This window comes from Nyctibius grandis, chromosome 6 (genome assembly GCF_013368605.1).
Source record: "Nyctibius grandis isolate bNycGra1 chromosome 6, bNycGra1.pri, whole genome shotgun sequence".
Classification (NCBI taxonomy): Eukaryota; Metazoa; Chordata; class Aves; order Nyctibiiformes; family Nyctibiidae; genus Nyctibius; species Nyctibius grandis.
In genome coordinates, this window is record NC_090663.1 from 52,393,093 (window position 1) to 52,419,945 (window position 26,853).

The 26,853-nt window shown below is 40.8% G+C and overlaps 1 protein-coding gene across 1 annotated transcript in view; it reads left to right on the forward strand.

The window, feature by feature from the left end:
* The first annotated feature begins 304 nt into the window (after positions 1–304).
* FBXW7 (F-box and WD repeat domain containing 7) overlaps positions 305–26,853 on the forward strand; it is a 198,931-nt gene continuing 172,382 nt past the window's right edge. Inside the window, exon 1 of the mRNA XM_068404062.1 lies at positions 305–415. The gene's annotated coding sequence lies outside the window, so the exon portion shown is untranslated. The remainder of the gene's footprint in view (positions 416–26,853) is intronic.

Here is a 26,853-nt window from a genome sequence, read left to right on the forward strand (position 1 = left end):
CCGGCGGCGCCCGCAGTGCATGAGAGGGAGAACGGGGCGGGGGCTGCGGCCCGAGCCATTCGCCTCCCGGCCGGCGGCGGCGCGGGGACCGGTCCGGGGGGGCAGTGAGGGGCGGTGAGGCGGCGGCTCCATGTGAGAGGACGCGGCGGCGCACCTGAGCCGCCGGGACAGCCGCAGCCGCGGGGGCAGCGGGCCCTGGGCCCGGCCCCGAGGACCACCTGCCCGCAGCCCGCCCGGGGAGGGCTGGACCCGTCTGCCCCCTTGAAGCCGCCCGGCCCCCGGCGGCAGCCCCGGGGCAGCGGGTCCCCTCCCGCCGGGGGAGGGGGGCGCCGCCTCGCTGCCGGCATCGCCCCGCCGGCGGGAAGGCGTGCGCGCCGCCTGCTGAGGGAGAGCCCAGCGGAGTCCGTCCCGAAAAGTGAGTGTGAGCGGGAGGAGCCGCCGGGGGAGGAGGGGGAGTGCGTGCCCCGGAGCCGCCGGTGGAGCACGCGGGGGCAGGGGCGGGGGGCGCGGCGCTGCCGCCGCTTCCCATGCGGCTCACGTTGCCGGCTGTGCACGGTCTGGTGCCCTACGGGCGGGCGGCCCCCGCCGCGCCCCGCTCCCGCCCGCCGCAGGCTGAGGAGACGAGGGGGGCTCCGCCGCCGCGGCCCCCGGGAAGGGCTGAGGTCTCCTGCGCAACTTCTGCCGCCCGCTTTGTACCCGCCGCGGCGCGGGCCGGCAGCGCCGGCCCCTGCGAACAAAGGCGGCGGGCGGGCGGTGAGAGGGCTCGGACCCCCTCCATACCCGCCCGTGGGAGCCTCGCGGAGCCGGCGGGTCGGAAAGTTGTGCAAGGCTGGGAGCGAGGCGCAGGGCCGCGGTGCTGTAAGCCGGGAGGCTTTCGAACACCCCCCCACACACGCCGGTTTTCTTTTTTTCTTTAAAGGGTTGAGTGGCTCCTAATAGACCCAGGGGCTGCCTCCTGCCTGCTCATTTACATAACACTTGGGTGGATAATGCCGCTGTTCTTGTCACGGGGGAACGTTATTAATTGCTGCTTTTCACGTTAAGCATTTCTTAACACAGTTTAAAAGCCAGAAGTAGTGTGGGCTCTTCCTGTTTATCGGAGGAGTTTCTGCTTCACGAAGCACGAGCAAGTGCTCTTCCTCTCGCTCCAGACCTTGCTCTGAGGCTGGGGAACGAAGAGTCTGGTTTGGGAATGGGACTCTGTTCGCTTGGGGTTTGTTTTGCTTTGCTTTTTAGCATTTCTGCAGTGTGGGGGATTTCCCTCCGAGGAAAAGCTACAGCAAAACTTAGATTGCGTTAACAGAGTGTTTGAACTTGCTCTTAACTGAAGAATATAACACCACACTAGTCAGGGAAGGAACGTTTATGTGTGTCAGTGTTAAATTGTACTATTCAGGAGTTAAGATCTATACAGCAGTTTGTTACATACGAAGAGAGCGTACTAAAAAGTGAAGAGAGTAGGTTGAATGTCACTTACTTGATGAGGCAGTGTTCAGACATAGATCCAGAAATCGTAACTCTGTGCGAAAGCTCTTGTCTGCGTGAGTCTAGCCTCAGTGCTGATGCCTCTCCACATCTCTCTGGAAAGAGCCTAGAAAGACTTTGAAGGAAAAGGTTGTAGGATTTGTCTGGTTCTTCATTAAAAGAAAAGTAAACAGCTTGTGAACATCCCCTGGGTCAGTTGCTACGGTCCTGGCTCATCTGCATTTTCTTTACTAGATAGAATTGGAAGTAGAGAAAACTTAAATGTAGCAGAAACGTATAGTGGCTGAAGGTCTGAAATACACACGTGTGAACGGAGAGCCATACTACAGAATTCCAGCAATGTGCGCTTGCTCTGTGCTGTAGTTTGTGCTATGCGCTTGAGACTACGTACAATCTGTGTCCCAACTGTGTCCTTGTCTGTTCCACTGAGAAAGAGGCAGCCTCTGAAAACTCAGGGGAAAACCTAGACATCAGTAGGAAGTTCAAAGGTAGACGGGGCACCTGGAGCTTTGCAGTTTCTTTTTGAGACCAAGTATGCTGACAGGTAAGAAGGCTTCTTTTTTACACCAAAATACCTCTGTATCTTAAGCTCCCTGTAATTGCTGCTGTTTTAAAAAGGGGGGTAAAAGAAGTTGAACTCTCCATTCAGTTCACTTTTTGCTTTTCTGAGCCCTGGAACTAGGAGGTCAGGAAAGGAAGTTGCATTCTCTTCAGTCCATGGTGTTAAGGAGATGGTCAATGCTATGCTGTATTCAATAGCTACAGGAGCTAAAAGGCACTCTGTCCTTTTTTCGATGTGGTGATTACGCTTTTATGTCACTTCCTGGCTCCAAACGTAAATCTGCCCTTTCCCACTCCATCGTCATCCGGTTGTTAATGGTAACCTGGTTCTGCCTCTTGATGGCACTTAGGCATTCTTGTTGGTGTTCCGGGTTCATAAACATCTCAAGAAGATACATCACTTTGTTATTAAAATGATTATTGTCAACGTTTAGGTTTTTCCTCCTATTGCAGCTTAGATCTAATTAATGTAGTTCCCTTGTTCAAGCTGAATAATTTACTATTACAGTGGTGTCTGTTTGGAAACATAAATGTTTATCAGAAAGTATGTGAATTTCATTTGCATTAACTGTTACAGAAGCTTTTATAAAAAGTAGCTTTTTAGTTTAGGGAAAGAAATAATTTTTAGACTCTTAGACTGGCGAATTAACTTTACTTCCCCTCATTATGTACGCACATGGTATTTTGCAAAAGTTTTCTTAATTACTTCAGTGGAATTTGTTGTCTCTGAATCAGTAAAAGAAAGGAATGGTGTGTGATGATTTAGGCCTGGCAATGTTATTAAACAGAGAGGAATGCTATTCTTCTGTCTCTTTAAAGTAAACTAAGTTAGTTAAGTATCTTTTGGTCAGCATGTTTTAAATTCAGGCTGTATTTAATGAAGATTTAATATTCTGTATCTTTTTCTGAAGAACACATGCTTGTTAACAGACTACATGTATGTTACATTTGAAATAAAAGTAGCATAAAGACCCTGTCTGCAGGCTGCTTTAGCCTTCTCTTATGTGGACTGTGTGTACAGGTAATTCTTGAAAGAGATGATGTGGATTATGTGTAATCGCTCTTGAAAATGCTCTTCCATGACAGAAAGTATTGTGATTTAGTGAATTTGTGAAAACTGATGGATGGTTCTGTACTGAAACGCTCCATGTATTCACAGGATAGAGAAAATCTGTTTACCAGAATCCCTTCTACGGACTTTGAGATAGTCTCTTGCGGCAGCAAAGGCTACAAAGACTTCAAATATTTGTCTGATGAAGACCTAGAACTATGTAAGCATAGAAGTTAACATTGTTAACAAACTACTTGATCTTGCTTTGTGGTGCTGTGGCCACTGGTTATTACACAGGCTGTTCTGGCTTAAATCAAAGGTCATTCTAGCCCAGTATCCCCTGTCTCTCAGTGGTCACCAGTGGATGTCTGTGAAAGACTGTAGGCAGCACTATGTGCTTACAGGTCCCTGTCCCAGAACACCCTTCCAGTTGCTGTTGGTGTGTGCTTTAGGGCTGTGTCATTTCTGTGTGTTTGGCAACCCGTAGTGGCTTCCTCTTGGGTGAAGGTGTTTGATGGCTTTGCGGGAAGAGTGGGCAATTCACTGCTTAGTGACTTGTTTTGAATATACGAGTCATCAGATGTGTTGCATACCTTCTAATTCCTGTGTGAGGAGAGAGGAAGAATGCTTGATCCCTGTCTACTCCTCACCTGTCACAGTTTTGTGTTCAATAGAAAATGAAACATGGTTCTCCAGCTTTCACTTCATATAGATTATGGGTGAAATAATAAAGTAATAATTTTTTTAGCTCCGTTCTCTGATCAGTCAGAATCAGTAAATAAACATAACAGCTTGATTAGGCACATGCTTAGATATTAAAGTACACATTTGCTTTTCTTTGAGAACTTTGCATATGCAAGACGTTTTTTGGCTGTAATGAATGCGAGAAGAATTACAGCTCACTTGTGAGGGAACATTTCTTGAACAGGGAGAGGGAATGGGAGCAATTACTCTGTTGTGGTGTTGTGAATCCTGCCTCATTCTTTCCACCAGTGGTTCTGATCAGCCACTCCAGTGTTCATCCTGTATCAATGCATACATTGCAGCTAAGCGTTTTCTAATAGATCCTTACTGTTTTTGTCAGTACGGTGGATAAGATTTATGTCTGTCAGCACTTCCACTTGCAGCCCATATTCCTGAAGTTTATGCTTAAAAAAGCCTAATAACTGGGGAGTGTGTGTGTGTGTGTGGTTCCCCCTCCATATTTACTTTGAAAGCTTTTCAGAGCTTGATCAAAATAATTTAAATTTGATACTATAATTCAGTTTGTGAGGTCAAGTACTTCAAAAGTAAGGAATGTCAGAATAAAAGGGAGCTACTGCATTCAATCTTGTTTGTGCTCACTGTATGACAAAAAGTACGTGGTCATCTCTTCAAGACTGCTCATCTTTGCAAACCAGACAGATCTTTATTATTCAGTAGCTCCACGATCAGTGGTGGCCATTGCAATATGAATTAGTAAAATTTGTCTGTTTTTTTGACCAACCATGAATAAGTCCCTAAAATGGAGAAGCATGGGATGTTTTAATTGTATGTGATGTTTTCAGTTTTGGCTGTAATTTAGAGTTGTACCACTACGATAAAGTTTGCAATGCTATTTACCTCAGATTGTATTTAAAAAAAGAAAAGCTTTTCCCTTTAATAGTCTCACAAAAGCTTGAGAGTGCTGTTAGGATTTTGTAACCCAAATACGTTGTTATGATACTGATTAACATTTCGGAGTGCTCAAGATGTCATGTGGGCATGGGGTCATTGGGATGTTGTGGGGAGGAATAATGTGTTTCTTGAAATTGCTCTATCTGTGTTCCTGGTTGGTCACACAAAACTGTTTTCTAGCAGCTACAGTGCCGGGGAAGCCTGTAGTAGGTCGTGGATGGCTAAGCTGGCCTAAGCGAATGTAGTTTGTCTTGTGACCTGAAATTGGATGGCTGCTTATAGCAGAGGGATGGCTCTGAGGTAGTTAAGGTTAAGTAATGCTTCCTGTTTTAAGACTGACTATTCTAAGTTGTCCAAAATATGAATGTTTTGAAGTTCTTGCTTTCTTGAAAACCTTTCAGTAATATGGATGGTGTGAGCTGCCTGTTGCTTTTCCAGAGAAGCAGCACTGAGTCTATGCACTCTTCAGAGCTGGCAGGCTGAGGTGAAGTGTCCTCAGAGGGCAGGGCATACTGCTGAAGGAACACTTTCTAAGCCCAATATTTTCCTCCTTACCAAGGCAGGAGTGCGAGAGGTATGTGTGAGCTGTGGTGAGACCTGGCCTCATGGAGCTGGAGCTGTGAAGAAGGGGACATTGGAGGAGAAGTTGTGGCAATAGTTTCCTCTAAACCCTTCATAAACGTTGGTCAATGAGTCTTGCCGCTATAGTATCCCAGGTTGTAATCATGGATTCATTCTTTCCCTTCCTTGGTCCCCCTCTTTGCACACTGATCTCTCTTTGAAAACTAGAAACTTGAACTGATTCTGGGATAATCGTTATGCTCCTTCCTGTGTTCCCTTCTCCAGTTCCTCAACCTTTTGGTCCAATGTCAAAGCTTGTCGTCCTTCTTCAGCACTTCTTCCTTTAGAAATGTAGCTCTAGGTGGCTAGGAAGCTGGGAGGAGACCTTGACGTGATACATGTTCACCAGAGACTTCCCCTCTGTGTACCCTTGATGGCATTATCAAAGACTTAAGATGGTGGTGGAAAGCTGACTGCACACAGAGTGGTGGTGGGGGGATCTTTTTGGTGGATTGAAGTACTGCCAAACTCGGTCATGCAGAGTCAGGGTTACTCAGCTGTGGCTTTGTGTTGTTGTAGGTTGTGGCAGTTGCTTTGAATTTCTGAAGGACAGGAACTGCAAACTCAGGGTGTGTTGTTGACAGTGTCTGCTTAGCTTTGCCCTCTTTGACTGGCATAATGTCCTTACTGCACACATTGGCTCTGTGTTCTCACAGATGCTGGTGAACACTTCTGAAGCACGCATTTTTCAGGATGAAGTCTATCATATTTTCTTTAAGGTGAAACTTAATGTTTAGATCTGCTGTAGCATGCAGATCTGCCTATGCTCGTAGGGCGTTTGCCATATTACAAACTGCATATGAAAGGATATTGTTCTCTTTATGTAAAATACGTGATATGCTTTATAGTATAGAACGTGTGTCCTTATATATTTGCAGGAATGAAAATAGTCACACTGTTTTCAGAAATGAACAGGCTACTTCAGGACAAGTTACTTGTCTTGCTACATGACTGACAAGCCCAAAACACCACAAGCCAAAGCCAATGGGGAAGAAAAGGTTTCACGCTTTTTCCCAACTTCCCTTTTTAGGAGGGTGAGCTGCTCAGCGTGTTCCCTGGCAAGCGCAAGCCTTTCAGCATTGTAGCATAGTTCATGCTTGAGAAGTCGCTCACTAGCTGTTGCAGTAGCTGCAAAATCTACCATTTCTTTGCTAGGCCTGACAATAGTGGGTATGTGCTTTTGTTGACTTCTCTGCTGCCTAATAAGGTTGTTTTTTAAAATAATGTTTTCTCCAGTGTTCAAGGCCATAACCACTTAATCATAATAACTAAAACTACAACTTTGGATTCAGGCCTTTCTGAAGAAATGTTACTCTACTCATCTTTTGTGGCAAGTGTCCCACGTAGCTTGGCATGGTTTTGAATCTCTGTTGAAGGCAGGATGTCTGCACCTTTGCTTTACCAAGTGCTGCATCTTGGCCAAGCAGTGTTACTTGTGACCCTGAGCTTGGGTCAGGTGGTCAGCAAACCTGCAGTTTGCTGTTTATATCTTGTCATTTTGTTTTCATTCATGCAGTGATGCTCAAAGCAAGAGATCTTCTAGCACAATAGAAAAGGGCCCTGAAACCGCGATCCTGGAGATACCCTCATCTATGTTATTTGTAACGTTTGTTTCTAAGTTCTGCTGTGGCAGTTTCATCTGTTGTTACCAGAGCTGATGAATGTGTCTTCAGATCCGTGGCATTTCTGTGAGTGGGTGGATCACTGCAATGACAGGTAACTTTTTTTTTCTTTACTGCAGAGTGCAGTAGTGACAGTTTTTATGGATCTTGAGGGCATCTTCAACATCCTTTAAATCATGTTAAGGCAAAGTTGCTGTGAATTTTTTCTTTTTGCCTGGAAACTTTTGCCACTGTTTCTTTCTCCACATACCTGGATAGCAGGCCCTATTGGATAGTCCAGCAAGATGGAATTTGAAATAATCAGGGTTTTTTTGGGGCACTGTGTTTTAGAATTGCTTTTCTCCAAACTTGCTACTTGTTGCAAGAGTCCTGGGGGAGGGAGACAATGATTCAACCTGTGCTTCCCCCCACCCTAGACTGCTGTGGTGGGTTGACACTGGCTGGACACCAGATGCCCACCAAAGCTGCTCAATCACTCCGCCTCCTCAGCTGGACAGAGGAGAGAGAATACATTGAAAGGCTCCTGGGTCACGATAAGGACAAGGAGATCACTCAGCAATTAATGTCATGGGCAAAACAGACTCAACTTGGGGAAAATCAATTTAATTTGTTAACAATCAAATCACAGCAGGGTGAAATCTTAAAACACCTTCCCTCCACCCCTCCCTTCTTCCCAGGCTCAACTTCGCTCTCGATTTCTCTACCTCTTCCCCCCAGCGGCACAGGGGGATGGGGAATGGGGGTTGTGGACAGTTCATCACACCTTGTCTTTGCTGCTCCCTCCTCAGGGGGAGGACTCCTCACACTCTTCCCCTGATCCAGTGTGGGGTCCCTCCCATGGGAGACAGTCCTCCATGAGCTGCTCCAATGTGAGTCCTTCCCATGGATTACAGTTCTTCACGAACTACTCCAGCATGGGTCCCCCACGGGGTCACAAGTCCTGCCAGCAAACCTGCTCCAGCATGGGCTGCTCTCTCCACAGGGTCACAGCCTCCTTCGGGCATCCAGCTGCTCCAGTGTGGGCTCCTCCACTGGCTGCAGGTGGATATCTGCTCCACCGTGGACCTTCATGGCCCGCACGGGGACAGCCTGCCTCACCATGGTCTTCACCACAGGCTGCAAGGGAATCTCTGCTCCGGCGCCTGGAGCACCTCCTCCCCCTCCTACTTCACTGACCTTGGTGTCTGCAGAGTTGTTGCTCTCATGTGTTCTCTCTGCTCTCTCCAGCTGCAATTGCACAGTTTCTCCCCCCCCGACCCCACCTTCTTAAATACGTTTTCCCAGAGGCGCTACCACCATTGCTGATGGGCTCGGCCTTAGCCAGCAGTGCATCTGTCTTTGAGTTGGCTGGCATCAGCTCTATCGGACATGGGGGAAGCTTCTAGCAGCTTCTCACAGAAGTCACTCCTGTAGCCCCCCTGCTACCAAAACCTTGCCACTCAAACCCAATACAACTGCCCACCTGGTGCATGTTTAAACTTCTCTGTGTAGCCAAGAGGGGGGCAGATGCACACCCTTGTGACAAGCCTCTGGTAGAAGGGAGCAGTTGTACTCCCTCTGCTTTCATGGTGTGTTAGTTGTATTATCTGTGGTAGCAGGTGGATTCTGACTGCTGTCTCTGGTCTGGTTTAGATCTAGACGTAGTCACAGCTTGACTTCCAGCTTGCTGGACTTTGTATTGCCCTGGACTTGCTCTGTACAACCAGCTGTGCAGCACGTGGTCCTGAACTGCTGCTTCGTGTTCATGAAACATGACATGAGTAGCATGCAGTCTTTGGTAGCCCCTTAGTAACACAGTAGTTATTCTAACTATGTTTTGACATTTTATATCTTCAGGGAAGTCATGTGTGAAATATGTCCTACTATGAATATTTCATGTGGGCTCTAATCTTAGGTGGGCTCTAATAGACAGATGTCTGAACTTTCAATTTTTCAAACCTGTAATACAGAAGTGTGTTTCTGTTAATGACCCTGATTATCTCCATAATTGCAGTTTCTTAGCTTGTCTAGATGCTTAACTTAATTTTGAAAGTTTTACATACCTAAGAGTGCACTAAAACTAGCGTGGTTCTTAGACATGGCTTTCTGTAGCAAAACAAATTTGACATTCACAGTTATATTTGATTTGTTTTCAGGACATACCGTTTCTTCATTTCAGGTTTTGTGTTGTATTCCCAGCTTTATAGCTTATTGCCATGGTAAATGTTGCAAATCGTTTTGTTGGTATTTGTCCTTTGAATACTGTTATGCTTGACTATTTTGAAATCAAGTAATTCCTGATATGGAACAGAAAAGAAGTGGGCTGATACTGAAATAACCGAGGGTCAAACTTCAGCTCAGCCATCACTGATGTTTGGCTGTGCCTGGCGGGAGCACTAGATAATGCTCAGTATGACTCAGGAGCACAGGCAGGATTTTTTGTTTGACAGGTAGAGGTGGGTGGTGTCCCATGTCATGGGCTGGATGTGTGGCTGTCTAGTTAGGGGAGCTACATGCTGCGGTTGCTGGCTGCCTATGTAGGAGGTACGTACAGTCATCCCGCTCAGCTTGTCTGTTGTTTACACGGGCTGTGGGAACCTTTCGAAAGGGTGCTGGGAATGACTGGAAAAACAAAAGCTTGTTTGGTGGCACGAAATAAATGTTAACGTTTTGGTCCTCTCATTCCTATTGTTTGTTTACACTGCAGTGTGGTGGGAACAAAATTGATTGCGTGGGTTAGGCACAAACTAGCAAAGATTAAAAAAGAGAAACTTAAAAGTGCAACAGTTTACCCTTCCTTCATAAAATCTTTCCAAACTTTGCAAAGATTGAGGGTTCCTGAGATGTTATATTCACTTGTCCTTTATGGGGTTGTGATTTCATATTGCATTTGACCTGCTTAGTTACTGCTGAAAGGAATGGTTCCAAACAGCTTCTCCAACCCTCAACCTCTTCCTGTGCTAGCTATTGGTTTAATCTGACTTTTTGGTAATTAATTTTGTGCAGTTGGTTTTCTGCCATTTTACTTCCCTGAATTTAAATGAGAAGGGAACTAAAGATCGAATTGAGTTGGCTCCATGTGACATGGGATGTGCATTAGAGCTGGCGCAGGGGATGCACAGCTGGCAGTGAATCCTTTGGGCACTGGCTGGCCATTAGATCAGCTTAACTGTGCCCTGAAACCTCACAGTTGTGGTCTGAAGATCTGCTGAAGCTGGTGCAGAGTATGTGCTGTAACCAAAAGGGCTGATCTTGCTCCCCCCCACCCCTTTTTGGCTTTTGTGGTTATACTGTCTGCTTCTCAAATCCAGCCGGTTGTGAACCAACATGAGTGCTAGTGCTGGCCTGACTTTGTAGCCTTTTGGATAAGGGGAGAGTGGGATTGCCCCTTTTAATAGCAAGATGAATTTAAGTAATCTAAAAATGCTTATAATCCGTATACTAACCTGCAGAAGTATTGTTGTATGTTTCATGCTTTAAACTATACACATGACAAAAACCACCTTCAGCTAGTACTGCCAATTCAACCTACAAAATTGCGCATGCACTTGATCTTCAAAGGTTTTTCCCTGGAGTTCTCTTCATATCACAGTCATAGCTGTGCCAATCTGGACAAACTAATCCTTTTATTCAGTAGAGCTACATTTAACACGGTGATCAAAGCTACAGTGTGCAGAAATATTAGTATTCAAATCTGTAAAATACAAGGGAAACAAATTGTTCTATGAGCAGCAGAGCTAACAAAACCTAATTTCCTGTGTATTTGTATCCTCTGTCTGCTGCTGTATCCCACCACTGCAGTAAGAGAGTCCTCATTACTGTCCTGTTATCTTCTGTGACCTCATTTATCACAGTAAGTTCAGATCCTGCAGCCTGATGACTACGCTTCTCCCCATACAACCTACCACGCTTTTTTTAGTTTGCTGGCGAGGCTAAAGGCAGCATGTGCTGTGACTATATTGCAGAGCTATGTGTGTGCTTGCTGGCTGCTGCCACTGAGGAAAAAAAAATCATGTTCAAGAATTCTACTGATTGTAGAGCAGAGAGTTTAACCTTTGTGCTATTCTCTCTGCCTACTGGTTGGTGTCTCCAGAAAAGAATTTGGATTTCATTATAGGACACATGTATCTTTCTGTATTTCTTTTCAGAATCACTTTTTGGGAAGGTGTGTAGTGCCACTGAAAAGTTTCATGTATAAAACTTCTAGTAGTTCACTATTCTTCAAGCTCAGTCTTAATTGTTACAGCTTATTATGCTGGTAATAAAACACGTAATCCTTTTTAAAACTACGTTAGGTTTGTAGTTTAAGTGATTTTTTTTTTTTTTTCTTTGTACGATATTTGGGGACCTGAGCAATTGTTGTATGGAAATGTATTGTCTCGTATTAATAATGAATTCCATAGTAATGTCTTATGTTATTCGTGATCTTTTAACCCTGTAGTTTAGTTGAATATATTCTTGTTATAAAACTCAAAGTTCTTAGTTTTTTTTCTATACCTTGTCCTGTGTGTTACTCTGCATCTCTCAGTTACAGTTAACATACCTGATCTTTCTGATGCTTTTTGGCATCCCCTTTAAGACGACTGTCATCAACTTTCACCCTTTTTGCAACTGTTTAATTTGCATTTCAAACCATTTTTTACATCATGTGCCTACTTGAAATGCTGTGTATTTACAAAGTGCCTACTTGGAATGCTGTATTCAGTTTGTAATGTATCAATTGTAATATTCTACAAAACATTTTATATATATCCTAACTGTTTTTTTTTTTTTAATATCATTCTTCAATGGGCTATCATCTGAAGTGAACGTGTCTCTTTCTGAATCTGTTGTTAAAATCCAGAGTATTGGCGAGTAGAACATTCACCCCGACATGCAATATCTTGTCGATTGTTCTTTTTGTCTGTCATGTATTTCCATTTTAATCTAGCTTGGTTAGACTATGTGAAGTTCTTACAGTTCCTTCTCTTGTCTTAACCTTAACAATTTTCATGTGAGTTTTGCTACTTTTTGCTTTCTGGACCATCAGGGAACATGTGAAGTAGTTCTAGTACAGAACCTTGGCCTTCTGCTCTTAACCCTTTTCTGCAAGTTAACAGACCACTTATTGCTTTTTCTTTTGATGCTTTGTTGCTAGCATCTAAACACAAAGTTTTCCCCTAACACCAAGATTAATTTAATTTAATGGCCTCTTGAGACTTTGAGGGGGAGGCTTTTTGAAAGTCAGTTTTTCAGCAATTTCTCCTTAGTTCACTGTTGTTGTTATAAAATTCTACTAGCCTAAAAAAGCATAATTTCCTTTCTAGAAACCATGCTGTGTATATTCTGATATCAACCTGCATATGTTTTACAATAGTATTCTCTAAACAATTGTTTCAGCTAGCTTGCTGATGCATGAAAGGCTTGTTTGTTTGTAACACGCTAAATCATATTTACTGGCTCTTTTAAATGTAGGTAAGTACTGTGTTTTCTCACATTCTAGTATTAGATATTTTTAGTAGGCGGTTAGTGTAATTTTTTAATATTTACAAATTAGTTTTTTTCTTTTGCTTCTCTGACATAACTCAGTTCTGATTTCTGCTAGTAAAATGAGAAAATGCAAAAGTACCAGATTTTCTCCAAATGAGGTGTTAATGCTTTAGGTTTGTTAGCTCTGTTCCGCTCCCCCAAATTGTGGAGTGCTGGCAGCTGAGAAACGCGTGTGCTCAGGTAGTCTTTCTTAGTCTTTGAGTTTAGGGTCTAAGAGGTCTTGAATTCAGATGACAGAAACACTGTTGAGATGTGCAGTGGAGAGTGAACAAACAGGAGTATGGAGGTCTTCCTAATTAGTGAAGAGGCTGATGCCTGTGACTTATTCTTCCGTCTATTTTTTGTATCCCTTTTCAGGAAGGAAACCAACCTGCAAACCCAACCCAGAGTGAGTCATTTAGCTTTTCTGAGGAGAAAAATGGCAGCCAGGACTGTTTGGTAGTAGACCGTTCTGCTGCCCACTAAGAGCTTACGCAGATGCAGTGTGTAGGAGGCAAAGGTATGAAACTGCTCTAGATGTTTTGGTGGAGAATAAACAGTAGTGTTATTACAGTAGAGGTGTAATAACTTTTTAATATTTTGAATGAAAGGTCAAGCTCATTAAAACATTCAAATTTAATGTATTTTATCAAGGTGGCAGTTTTAGGAGGGAGATCAAATATTAAAATACTTTTTCTATATTTTAATTGGAATAGTCTGTTTTAAAATGTGTTCATTCAATAATTTTAAAACAGAAGAATAGCCACACTGGGTGATGCTGACGTTCTTTCTAGCCTAGTATCGTGTGTCTGATAGCAGCCATAAAAGACAAAATCGTGTACAAGAACCCAGAAGTTCCCTAATTCTTCACATGACCCATCTCAAAAACATCTGTAAGTGGCTGCATGGGGAACATTGAGAACAAGATGAGTGTGAGATACTTTTCCTTTCATGCTTGCTCTCCAGCTGCTCTCAACTCACAGAATCTCTGAGCCAGAGATTGTTTCTGTTTATTCAGAAACAGTTGAATGTAGGGTTTTTTTTTGTGAACTTGTCCAATTTCTTCTTGAACCTATGTAAATTTTTCATCTCTGTTGCATCCTTTCACAACAAATTCCACAGGTCTGCTAGCTATTGCCTGAAGAGTCACTCATGCTTTGAAGGTGGCTGATACTAGCTTCATTAGCTGCTCTCTAGTATTTGTGTTGGAAGGGACAATGAACAGTCAGTCAGTTACTATCCTTTGCTTTTCATGTCACTTGCCTCTGGCATAGTGCCTTAAAATTGGGCTTTTTGGTCCGAAAGAGACCATTTTTCAAGTGCCAGTTCTTATATACTTAAGTAATTTTTGCTGAAACAGTGCACATTTGTAGGAAGACGGATATTTCTTCACTAACTGCTTGATTTTATTTTATTAAAAAGGAGAGGTGCTATTTGGGCACCGGCACTGACTAGTGTTTCAGGATTGAAGTCAACCCGAGGAATAGCAACTGCAACTGAAGTTTAGGCTATAGGGGGGGGGATGCCTGTTGAAGAATTGCTTAACCCTGTGGAAATGGCGGGGACTAAAGTAAGGATGAGGAATTCTCATCTGTGTCTCCAGGAAATGGCAATTCCTGTATAGCTGTGCGTGTGGCCATCTTTTAACATGGTTAGAGCATCAGTTTAGCAACTCTTAAGTTTCAGTGTCTTGATGATATGGATCATTAAAAAAAAATAATAAACACTAGGATCTTTCTGAAATTATAAATAGCAAGTTTCCTATGTTAGTAATAAAACCGTTGCTAAATACGTTAGTATTAAACCAGGCAAAGCAAACAAAAATTCAGCTCTTGTAATAGAAGTTGTCTTTTGGTCTGCTGTGTTGATAGTGCATTGTCAACTTCCATTTTTTAATTATCATCATATATATGAGTACTTTTGTGAAGAAAAGTAAATTTAGTGCTTATTGGTTTTCTGTAAACCTCTAAAGCCTTTATTTAATTGGGTGATTTGTAGGAGATAAATGTATAATAAATAGATTCTGTAAGCTACATCTTGAGGTCTTAGTAAGGTGTTAATGGCTTGTAACTTCAAATGTTTCTTTAAAAGCTGATTTAAAATAATAATCATAGATTTTTTTTTTTTGTCAAATCGATCACTATCATGAAGACAAATCTGAAGACACTTGTGATCCATTTTAAGTCAGTGGCTAATTCTCTGTTGCCACTACTGATAGGCTATCATATCAGTTCTTGTGGAGTATGGGTGAAGATAAACGAAATCCAGGTCTGATCCTGCAGTCATTGGAGTATACTCTTAAATTTGGTCATAAGAATACCTGTAGAAAGCTAAGTGCTTAAATGTTTGCTGCATCAGTAGCTACAAATGTAAACGTTAAACTTCTTGGTGGTGTACTTCTGTTGCCTCAGAACAAAATTGATTGTCAGTTTTTCATTGCTAACAAAATCTAAAAACTATCAGGACTTTTCATTAGTCTAAGCTTGCATTTATTTATATGGAAGAGCAAGAAGTTAATCTCTGAAGAGCAGGATTTTTCGAGTATGTTTAAGTCATTTAGGAACATAAATTACATTAACTTTGTACTGTGAGAGAAGTAGAATTGAACTGAAGTAGAGGATTAATTTTGGAAGATAAGCAAACTGAAAAGGGAAGTTGATCACAAATATCAGGCAGCATGTTGTGTTATGGAGGTCTCATTCTTGTATGAATCTTAAGCCTAAATGAACCTCTGATTGTAAAACTGTTGAAAGACTTGGTCAGGTATGGGCAGGGAGAACTGCAAAATGAATTCAGAACTTAATTAGGAAAGTATTATGTTTAAACTTATTTTTAATTGCTGTTTAGAAGTCATGTTTATTCACTCTCAAGGAGGATATAGGGAAAGTGTTGTGTAACTCTCTCTTTAGAATCAGTGTCTTTGCAGTAGTTATTGTGCTGCTGTTTTCTTTGCCAGTGCACATCCGTGGTGCAATAGTAGGCAAAAGACTCCAAAGTCCAAGAAAAGCTTTAAGTGAAAACCTTAGAAGATGATTGAAACTTAAAATTAAGTAAAACTACCTGTCCATTTTTGCTATGAAATGTGATGGTAGTTTGTTTCTTGACTACTCATTGATTAACTATTTGTTTGGCAGTAGCTAGGAAAACTGCAAAACTTGTTGTATGACTCTTGTTTCAGCCATCAGTTGTCTTTCTGTGACTTATCGGGCTGCTTGACAACTGTTTAATTGAAAAGTTTCACATGCTATTGAAGTGTTATTGTTAGAATAAGCACTTAATTCCAGAAGGAGGGTATAATCTCATGGCTTGATAGTGAGAGTCACAGTGTAAGGGGAGGGATGATATCACTGTCCTAGATAGCAGACTTGTTTATTTTCTAAATACAGATTATTTTTTTCTGAATAGCAAAGGACAGAACCTTGGCTAATTGTAAATATCTCTGAGTGTGGACAAATATTTTACCGTTGTTCTGTTACAAGAACTTTAGCTGACAATTCAAATGCTACATCCAGTCTAACAAATGGGAGTCTTGTCCCTGAGAAACCGCAGTAATAAGCATGAAACTTGCTTATTTATGTTTGCTTGGGTAGTTGTGCATATAAAGAAAACAGTAGTTAGCGCTATGCTTGACAAAAAGAAGCAGATGAGAAATGGTAGCAGAAGAATGATTTTAGATTGCTTCTGCACTGGCTTGCCACTAGGACAAGGGTTATTGCACTGCTAAATATGAGTAATAGAGTGCATATACATACTTTTTTCCCCTCAGACCTTGTTTTGCTTTATTGTTTGTGTTAACGTGTAATGCAGCTACAATACTTATATGTTACTGCTGCTAAAAATGTCTTTCACAGATTCTAAATGTAGTGGTTTAGAGGAACTATTATCTGCCTGGCTTTTTTGTGTAGCTGATGGTGACTAGATGGAAAAATGCTTTTTTTTTTTTTTTTTTTTTCCTTTTTTTTTTTTTGGCCCAGTCTCTAATCACAGAATAATGGAGCTGACTTGTTAACAAGGCACGTTTAGAAATTGTGAGTAAGGAAGGAGACTTCATTTTAATTCTTTCAAGGATTGCTGGTATTGTACAGCTAACGTTATTGGGGCAAAAATACTGATCTTGCATGGAGGACATTGTGGCTGTAGTCATGTTAGAGCTGGTTATCACAAATAGTGACAAAAAAAACCACACAAAAAGACTGAGCACTGGGGAATTAAGTTCAAACTTTGTCTGCTTCAGTTTAATTGAAAGCAATGGACAGAAGTACTTACAGCATTTTTGATCTTTGCTCACTACAACTCTTCTCATTTCTTTTGTTTGCCAAATCCAAACAAATCTTTGGATGCAAACTGAGTGCATCCATTGAGTGATGATGATGTTGTACAGAATTATGGTGCTCTCTTTATTATAGGTTGAGAGTGTTGCATAGGAAGCTTTGCATAAGTTAATAATATGATAAATTTGAGCTTTTGGCAGGGGGGATACCTTCACCAAGAACCCTAAACTTTTCTATTGTTGAATAGGCATGGAAGTTTGCATTGCACTTACTGTCTTTTTAAAAGTCAATGCTAAGGTTTTTTATTATCAGTTTAAGGAAGTGCAGAAGTTAACAGATTTTAGAACTTTTGAGTTGCTGATTTTTAAGAAAGCATAGTTAAATGCATTCTATGAGGTTTCTGAAGTTTCATAGACTAACAAAAGGTTGCTTTATTAGTAGCTTTAATGAACAAATCGCTTTATTGGCTTAGACATACTGGTTGCTTTGTCGGTCCAAACAGCTATGGGTTCTTGTTTCAATTCACAATTGTGCTAGAGTAGAGAAGTGATAGCCGTCGACCTTCTGTTAAAGCACAATAAAAAGTTTTTTTGTGAAGAAGGAAAGTGTGCGGGGAAAAGAGCAATGCAGTTCTCCAACTTGAATTCAGCAACGTAAAAATCAAGAGACCGTGTACCTCTCCTGTTGCTTTTCTTGCTAGGTGGCTCAGTATAGTGAACCACCTGAAACAAGAAAAGGCGAGACTGACTTTCTGAAGGCTGTTTTTCATGGAACCAGTGTGTAAAGTAAGAAGGTATTTGTACTGTAGCTGTAAGGAGGCATATCAAGTAGGTTCCGTTAGTTCTGAATGGAAAGTATGTTAGTCTTAAAAATTCTTTTTTATTATTGGTTGTCTGGTTTGTTTTATTAAATAATTAACACACATGACTTAACTGTAGCCTTTGATTGAAGTAAGTGACCATATTTTATTTCTTGAATTACTTCCTAAGAATTTGTTTAAATGAACAAATAGGTTTGTTTTTTTTTTTTTACAGAGGAAGTTTGTTAGATGCTTTAGACTTCTGTTAATGATAATAATTAGTTCTCAAAGTAGATGTCTGTGTAATGAAGGGATGCTAAATCAGGTGGGATGACATTGCAGTCCCCCAGCTCATTCTTGGACTTACTAGATTTCTTTAAAAACTTACCATTTTACTTTTAAAAGATGAGCATCTACCTGTAACTAGAGTAATAGTGTTGCAGTTGAAGCTGGGGATTCGGACAGATTTGCCAAATGTATTTACATTGCATAACACGTGAAGTTATAATCATGATTAAAAGGATTAGGAACTTTCTTTTTAATGAAAGCACTGTACAAGAACAATTTACTGTTCTCTGCAAATACTTTTTTTTTTTTTAGGGTGGGGAAGTACAGTGCAGCTCAGATGTTCTGTAGCTGGCTGGTTTCTGGTTTGCAGATTTGCACTGGAGCACTTGTCATTTGGTGGGAGCAGCTGCTGGAATTTATTTTACACTTTAGTTCTACTTCGAGTTTTGTTGTAGGTGATCGTGTTGTGTGCTTGGTGGTTATGATTTGTTGGGCCTAGTTCACAGTGCTGTCTCTATTTGTATTACAATTAAGTGTTTGAATTACTGTTTTTCTCATGGAGCAGTCTTGTGCACTAAGGTGCGTTCCTAATTCCTCAGGAAAGCAAGTTTTCCCTGAGACAATTTCTTGGGGAAAACTATGACAAGCAGTGAAGCTGTCCTTGCATAAGTTTATCTAGATTTCATTTTTGAGACAGTTGTTCTCTATAAACGTGTTTTTGAAGTTAGGAATTAGATTGGGTGAGCTTGTATACGAATACATTGAGGAGAAGAGGTGCACTGAGAATGTGTTCAGACTGTGCACTGCCGATCCTGTTTGGAGGGGAGCTGACATGCCATCACGCTGCGGTTAGCACCTATAGCTTAGCAGTGCTATTTAGAGGAAGTACCTTTTGACTTTCTTTAGTCTTCTTCTGAATGTTATAGCATCAAAATGTCATTAATGTAAAATTTGCATGGCTTTGCATGGAGGAAACTTAGAGCAGGAAAGCATATTTTTTTCATTTCCCCTTCCCACGAGGAGATGGGTTCGAGTTCTTTGTTGCCACTGTAAGCAGTGCTCGCTTTCCTGCCTCTTCTGGTTACTGCCTTCCCTGCTTTTCATTTTTCTCTCTGTGGTCTTTCAGCATGTGCTAGGAGGTTTGCGTGCTCTCTAGTGCATTATTTTCTTGGTGCTATCTCCCTATGTCCTTCTGGCTGCAGTTTTTTTCTTCTCCCCCCTTGCTTGTCCAGTTCTGCCATCCCACCCTTGTTTTGCACTGTAATGCTGTTTCAGTTGTTTTATACGTCTTCAAAATACTTGTTTTTCCTTTGTGAGCCTAAAAAATGACTTGAGTCAGCCCTGATTTTTTGAAGGAGCCACCTCTTCCAGAGGCGACGTTAGCACCCCCTTCTTCCAGATATTCACAGATATTTCTCAGCGACTCTGCTTGCCACCGAGTCTGTACCTCAGCTCCTCCATGTACAAAATTAAAAGGTAACTTATGCCCTCGGAATTGTTTAGAAACAATTAAGGTGTCCAAGGTTTTTGACATTATAATGGTTACTATAAAAATACTGTAAAAGTAGTCAACATGGAAATTTAGTTCAGAGGCAGCAGTTGGCTAAACACAATTCATATTTGTAAATTCTTAATGTTCAAAGTATCGTTATGAGTAATGGAATGGAAGAGGTTGTGCGGCTTTGAATAATACTTTTTAACCCTTCATCCTACTGTGGAAACTTGTGTTTTAACAGCCTGCTGTTGGGGAACTGATTTTGAGGTTGTATTGATACTATAATGACTGCACACCATCTGTAACTTGAGTATGTGATGGCAACTGATGCCAGCTGTACATGTCAAAGAAAACTGGTAATTCTGGTGCAGTTTTCATTGGAAAGATAAATTAAGTAAAGATAAAGAAATAAAACAAATTGTAGAATTCTAGCTGTCCAGAGCTCTGCTGCAGTTAGCTTTTTCATTATGAATTTCTTCATCAATACCAACTTCTTAAACATCCATCTCAATAACAAACGGCAGCCCACAAACTGCATGTATTGAAGAAAGAAGACACAACTAATGTCTGTTTGTTTTAAAACCAGCAACCATCTGCAACATACAATAAAATGTGTACTGTTTAGCCCTTAGATATTGCTGCATCTGCAATAAGGAGAGTGCATTTGATAGTCATCTTTCAAAATATATACCTCAGAACACGATTCCTCTAGAGAAATAGTGTAATCTTTGAATGTCATGCAAGAACTTGCCACAATGCAACAAGAAAAGTCCCTACAGTGGCTTAGCATTGCGCCTTGGAATCCATACAGAAAATGATTAGACATTACCAGCTATAGTGAAAATGTATGTGGAAGAAATTTCTCTCTGACCCTCTTCCCTAGTTTCTCATAATCCCCTGCTATTAAATTCGTGATCAGAGCCAAACTTTTTGTAGGTGAATTTACATCGAATATTACCAGGCTCTGCAGAGCAACAAATGCAAAGCTTGCCAATGAATCTTCACCATCCTATGGTAAATATTTGCTCTCCTCCCCACTAAAATCAACAAAATCTGTGTGTCTTACCTATTCGCACACCAGAATGTGATGTACTTCATACAGTTCACTAAATGTTCTTATGGGAGTAAAGGGAGGGAAAACAAACAACTGCTAAGCACCCAAATGAACTCACATCTACAAATGAGAAAAGACCTGACTACTGTATTCTTTCAGGCAAGGAAGGTATGGAGAGGAACTGCGTAGTCAGAGTTTAACCGAGGTAGACCTAAAAGAACCTTCAGAAGACAAATCTGGGTCCTTAAGTATGGGATTATACAGCCTATCATGGCCTCAAGAGAGGGGTTTAGTGGAATGGCATAAACTTTCTCACTCCTTTAAGTCTTTGGTATATCACAGGCAAACAGTAGTTGCCTATTTTGCCCTTCTTGAATGACAAAGGCATTTTGACTTTTCCTATTTTCCTTGAAAAATCTCTCTATTCCACAGGTTTTCAGCCACTTCATATTAATTAATATAGTCCAGATGAAATCAGAGCTCATATTCTCGACTTGAAGTTGTTGTGAAGGTTGTTCTCTGTCTTTTTGAAATCTGGAGGTCTTCTGTACCTGGTCTCTTCAGATATATCAGTTTGACTAATAGAAGAGATTTTTTGCTTTGTTGTATCTGTGCTTCTAACACTGTTCTCCAGACCAAAATTATTGTCTTAGAAAACTCAATTTCATTTAATTTGAGCAGAATGTTAACCTAGTGTTAACCAATGTTCAATTTCCACAGCCTAGAGTCTAGTTCTGCCTTGTGTGAGACTCTGTCTCATTCGGTTTCCACAGGGCTTTTGTCTTCATCACTGCCTCGCTAATGGGAAGTTATTTTTAACTCACGTAGCTGCCTTTTTCATCAGTCCGTTGGGGGTGGAGATCTAGACAGAGCAGTGGCATGATAGTTGGAAGAACTGGGGTTTGTATTCCTAGCTTCTGCCACTGACTTTCTCTGAGATTCTCTTATTTAAGAGCATAATATTCCTTTTTGTGCCTCATCTTCTATAAAATGAAAGTACTTAGCCACGTCTGTGAAATGTTTCAAGATCTTTGGGTAAACACTATTCTGAGTATTTGTATTTGTTTCAGGGGATCACACTCTGTGATGATAGTATAATAATAGAGTTTTATTTCTTTGTGGAAAAGAAGGAACGCCAGTAGTTCCCCATTCTGCATTCAAATGGCAGTCTGTAACTTCTGTAATGTTCTTAAGTTAATGTGGTCTATAACATATGTATAACTATTTATTGTTTAATGGGAGCAGTGACTTAAAATGAGGTGTTATTAGTTTTACTGGACATGAGATGTTTTAATGAAAAGGGGGGTTTATATTAATTACTTCAGTGTTTGTGGAACTGTTTTAGCAGGTGCTGAATTTCTGTCCTGTTGGTATTGTTCAAAACACATCTAACGTAACAGAAATATTGTTTTCCTGTAGTGCATGCAATATCCAAGACAGACTCACAAACTCCAAATGAGAAGTTACTCTGCTTAAAGGTCTATATCTTACGTTTTTTTTCACTCTCACGGAAACAGTTTAACTGCTATAGTTGCTGCATTAATCCATAATCCAATAAAGGGGATTTATCTGAGGGGCTGAAGGCAGAGAGAAGAAAAAGAATTTGTCTATAGTGCACTGTGGGCAATAGTTATGCTAAAAACAAGACAGAGCTCTTGAATGGCTCTGTGTTTGCCTTTCTCAGTGTGTGAGACATACACACTGAAGTTTCACAGTAAAATTTTAAGGTGTGATTATATCCTTTTTCCTACTCCTCAAGGAAAAAGACCACACCAACAAACCAAACAATCAACTCCCCAGGCCCAGGTTGTTCTTCCTGTTATTTCAGCTGTCACAAATGCAAGGACAACTGGGCCACTACTTAAATCCATACAATTGGCCTGCATTAAATATCACATGATATTAAATGGATGCTGACCCTCCAGTTTTGGTAAGAAATATGTCAGTTCAGTGTACAACTCTACTGTGGTATACCTAGCACACCTATAGTAGCATATGTGCACAAATACATTACCTCAAGACTCTTCTGAAATGAAGCATTGTATAGGTACATCTCCCATTGAAGCTCCCATGTAACTTACATGTAGTAAAATGTTTGAATTAAAGCTGCTCCCGATTGCAAAGAGTGCATATGAATTGCTTGTACCTGTAGCTGAAGGAGGGCTGGCAGATTCTGCATGTGGATTTTTAAAGCTTTAAAGACAAAATTTAAAGAAGGAATGCATCGATGTTTATTGACACTGATGAGTACTTACTGAAAATTCAATGACAGTCTGTTCCTCCAAGGGTACGCTGAGTAGGCATTACTACAGGTTTTCATGTTGATACCTTATTGCTAGAACTGCACACTTTTTTTTCTTTTCCCTCAAAGGAAGCTAAGACCTTGATGCATCTTTCTTTGAGTTTGGTGCTTCATGGAAACCAATTGCAGGATCTTCAAACAACATTAGTTGGTTTTGCTAGAGTTTGAAAGGTGCAATTATGTGACTCAATCTCTGAAAAGTGAGCTCTCTGGAGTTTTTGACTCTAAATGTCAGGTACAATAATTTTCATTCCTTTTCCCCTCTTGTGATGTGAAAGCTTTGCCTATAACTTTTAATGCAATTTGTAAAGAACTCTGAAGAAACTTTATCAAAAAGCTCAGACTCTTACCTTTCTTCTTTTGAATATGGGTTGAATTCTAGGAGCTGTTAAATGCCCTATCTGGATCTTGTAAATCACTGTCTGTGAGGTAGACTTCCATACCTTATTTGAAAATGTTGCTCGTTTCCCATATCTGAAATGAATTTCACAAAATAGCCAAAAATACATGCTGATTTTTAATGCTTGAAAATTTCTCATGCTGGAATCGTCATTTAATGAACTAGTGCTTTACTTTGATTTCCAGTGTACAGTTGAGATACAAATAATGGTACTCTGCTCATAGGGGTAGATACAAAAGCCTGGAAATCATTTGGTGCTCAGACACACACATATCTTCCTGTGGGTCAAATAAATTGGAAAGAAGTTTTGAACAGGATTAAGTGAAGGCATACGAATTACAGGCCTAAAGTTTGATTTTGGCACCTGCCATCGTGTGATATAATCAAAGCCTTGAGCTGTCTACAAAATGCTCAAGCCTGTGGGTTGCAAAGAGAAACCTGCAGACATCACCAGAGTGTAATCCACAAAGCATTGCCTGCCTGGGACTGGAAGCAGCACAGGCAAAAACTGCTGTGAGTGTCCAGGAGATCTTGAAGCAAGGTGAGGAGAGGCAAAAAATGGCTCTAGCAAGCTTGTCTCAGATTGAGTCCATGTTCTAGGTAGTAGTGAAGGGCAGGGGGAGCTTGACACATCCCTCTGGGTCAGATCCAGCAGTAGCTAGCAGGCAGAGCTGGTGTTCTGGCCTGCAGCTCCTCATTCCTCTCAGCTGGCAGTGGACTAGTTGCTTCTAAAAATAGTACATGTTACAGATGCTCCTGTTACCGCTGCATGAAGGAATGGGATCCTTCTGCTTTGTGTGGGTAGAATTGCAGTCCCTGAACACGAGCAGAAGCAGAGCTGCAGGAACCCATGTCTCGGTGAACATTGGCGTCTGGAGCACCTGGATCTGCTTCTGGTGCTCATCAGCTGGCTTCTATGTTGTTTCTTGCAAGTGTAGGTTTTGCAGGTCTTTGAATGCTGTCATGCTAATTTAAACAGCAGCCAGCAGGAGGGTCTAGCATGCAATATGCCATTAGAAAAGGTTGACTTTTTTTCCTTTATTTAGAGTTTAAGAATTTATATAAAGGACACCCAGATTTTGGAAGGAAATACTCCTCAGATTAGATTGTTAGTAGAAGTCTTTTAGCAAAGACAGTCATCTTTTTTTAAACAGGATTGGTCAATTTAAAGTTAGTTTCATTTTTACCCTTACCTTTTTGTGCTTTGCTGTTGAAGTGGTGGTTACTGGGAGAGAGCACTGTATCCCATTTAAGTTTTAATTCTTTTCTGTTTGTTCATTCTGAGTGCTGCTATTTTATAAAGTCAGACAGAATGTCTTGTTAGCAAACAAATGGGAAGTATAAAGCAAACAGCCCTTCCTTCTCTAATAAATGCTTCCATTATTCTTTCTGATCAGTTAGATAGAATTTTATGTCGTGGGCCAAACTTGAGTTGATAACCAAGCTGGAAATGATAATAATGTCTCAGTTGTGGGAAATGGATAAGGTTACTGATAAACTTCTTATTTTGAAAGGTGCCTGGTGTCTTCTTGAGTCTTTTGTCTTTTCTTAGTTTAGACTTACTGGCTTAGCTAACTCTTACAGTAGTACTTTCTATTTTTTTCCCCCCTTTTGTTTTGTGGTTTGTTTTTTTTTTTTTTGTGAAATTGGAGTTTAGTATTATACTGATAATATGATACCTCAAACTATAGGAAATTGTTGGCATGGATTATAAATAATTGAGTTTTATTCAGTTAAAATAGCAGGACGCATGTAATGAATGCAATATTTATTTTCCTGTTTAAATACTAATATCATAAAAACATTTAGATGGCCACAGAACTGAAAGATCTTGCAGGATAATTTAACAATACTCCATATGAATCTGGATGCAGGCACAGATTTAGCTGTTAATCTGAATATCTGAATTTACTAGAGTATTGCACAAAAAACTGGGTGGCTATCTGCAAGTTACTGAGAACCTGAGACATGTTCTCATTGAGAGTAGTTTCAAAGTTGTCCCAAGAATTGCCTGCCTATCCAGTACCTTGTGGTAATCCACTCTTAAAACAACGAAGGCCGGGATTAGCTGAGTTTACATGTGTGAGAAATTTTATATATATCTATATATATGAATAGACCAACTGTTTAAAGGGGTCCAAGTATATAGTAGAATGACAGGTATGGTGCTATAGACGAGAGTACTTTCTCTATTTGTGTCTCTCACAATTAGCTATGCATCCATATTAACACAGAAGAATGTTAGATGCCTTTGGTACAGACTGTTATCCAAGACCATGCTGGGGAATTTCTTGATGTTTATCCACTTCAGTGATGTTCTGCTTGCTAGAAAGTGAAATTTATTCTGTCTGCTGGTACAAGGTAAGTAAACAGAATTGCTAGTTTTCCATACCTGATGCTAAAATTAGACTGTTCAAAGAATCTGAAAGACCCCAGGTACTGTTATCTTATGCAAACTAAACTGAACAGGTAATAAAATTTCAAACCCTCCTTAATATCAGAGACTGATTGCTAGGCTCTTCAGCTGTTCCAGTAGAAAACTTGGCATCCTGTCTCTTTTGACACTGCAGATTCCCATTACTGTAAATTTAGCTGCCTTTCTACAGGTATCTGCATCTGTGTTGCTCTGTGAGGTTTTTTTTCTGTATAAATCATGGTCTGAAAATATAGGTATGGAGAGTACTGCCTTAGAACAGTAGCAGAGAATAAGCTCATCTAACTTTACATACTTGATTTAATGGCACGTAAGCCATTAAAAGACCGGTGTACAAGGTCAGTGGTAAGTTTTTGCCTACGTGGTAGTTTTTCTTTAGTCTGAGAGAAGATAATGTTACATTACATTCATTACCCCTACCAGGAGAAGTGAGCCTCTGTCTCTGAAAGCATCATTGAAAAAATGCTTTGCCATTTCTGTTTACTCTCTCTTCCAGTTGCAAAACAGAATTGTTGTGTGAGTAGCTTGATTCACTGGGTTGGAACTGTTTGAGGGTATCGTGGATTACTCGTGGGAGCTATTGCATCCTGAAAAGTTGGTTATTCCAATGCTTATAAAAAAAAATAAAAGAAAAATAAAAATCCTCTACAGCCAGGGTGTCATTGGTGGTAGTTTCAGACAGATCCTAGCGGAATGAGTCCTTGATGGGATCAAAAGACCAACGTTAAATGCTCTGTTAATGGCCTATTAATGTTTTGTATTTCTTTGTGTGAGGTTGCATAAAATTGCTTCTTCCTTCTCCCTCAGTTAACTGATTAGGCAGGGACCTCAGGGAGGCTGTTGAAACTTTCTTATAGAAAACTGAGAAAATATATGGATTAATGCGTAGGCTGTTTTGTTGCTTAATGTTTCCACTAAAGTTATCCTAATCACATCAACATCTGTAAGCATGCACTGGCATTCGTAGATCTGTTAAATCGTCTCCATCTTTCAAACAGGACAAGCTTAATGCAATGCCTCGCCTCTTTACGATTGTCTGGACAGTTGGTAATCAAAATGCACAAATAACTGTTAATCTTTCACAGTGACCACAGCTTAAATTTTGGTGCCTTTGTAAACTTAACTTGAAATTATTCCCACTGTAGCTTCGTATGTATGCTATGGCACGCATTTATTTTCCTCATGTTACCGATAAATTGCTGAAATAATTTCCTCCTTGTCCAGCAATTGCCAACTTTTGTTCTGTTCTGTTTAGTAGAACTAAACCTATATAACCATAAAGAATAAGTTCAGATTGCATTGAAAAATGCCGTTTAAGTTTTGATTT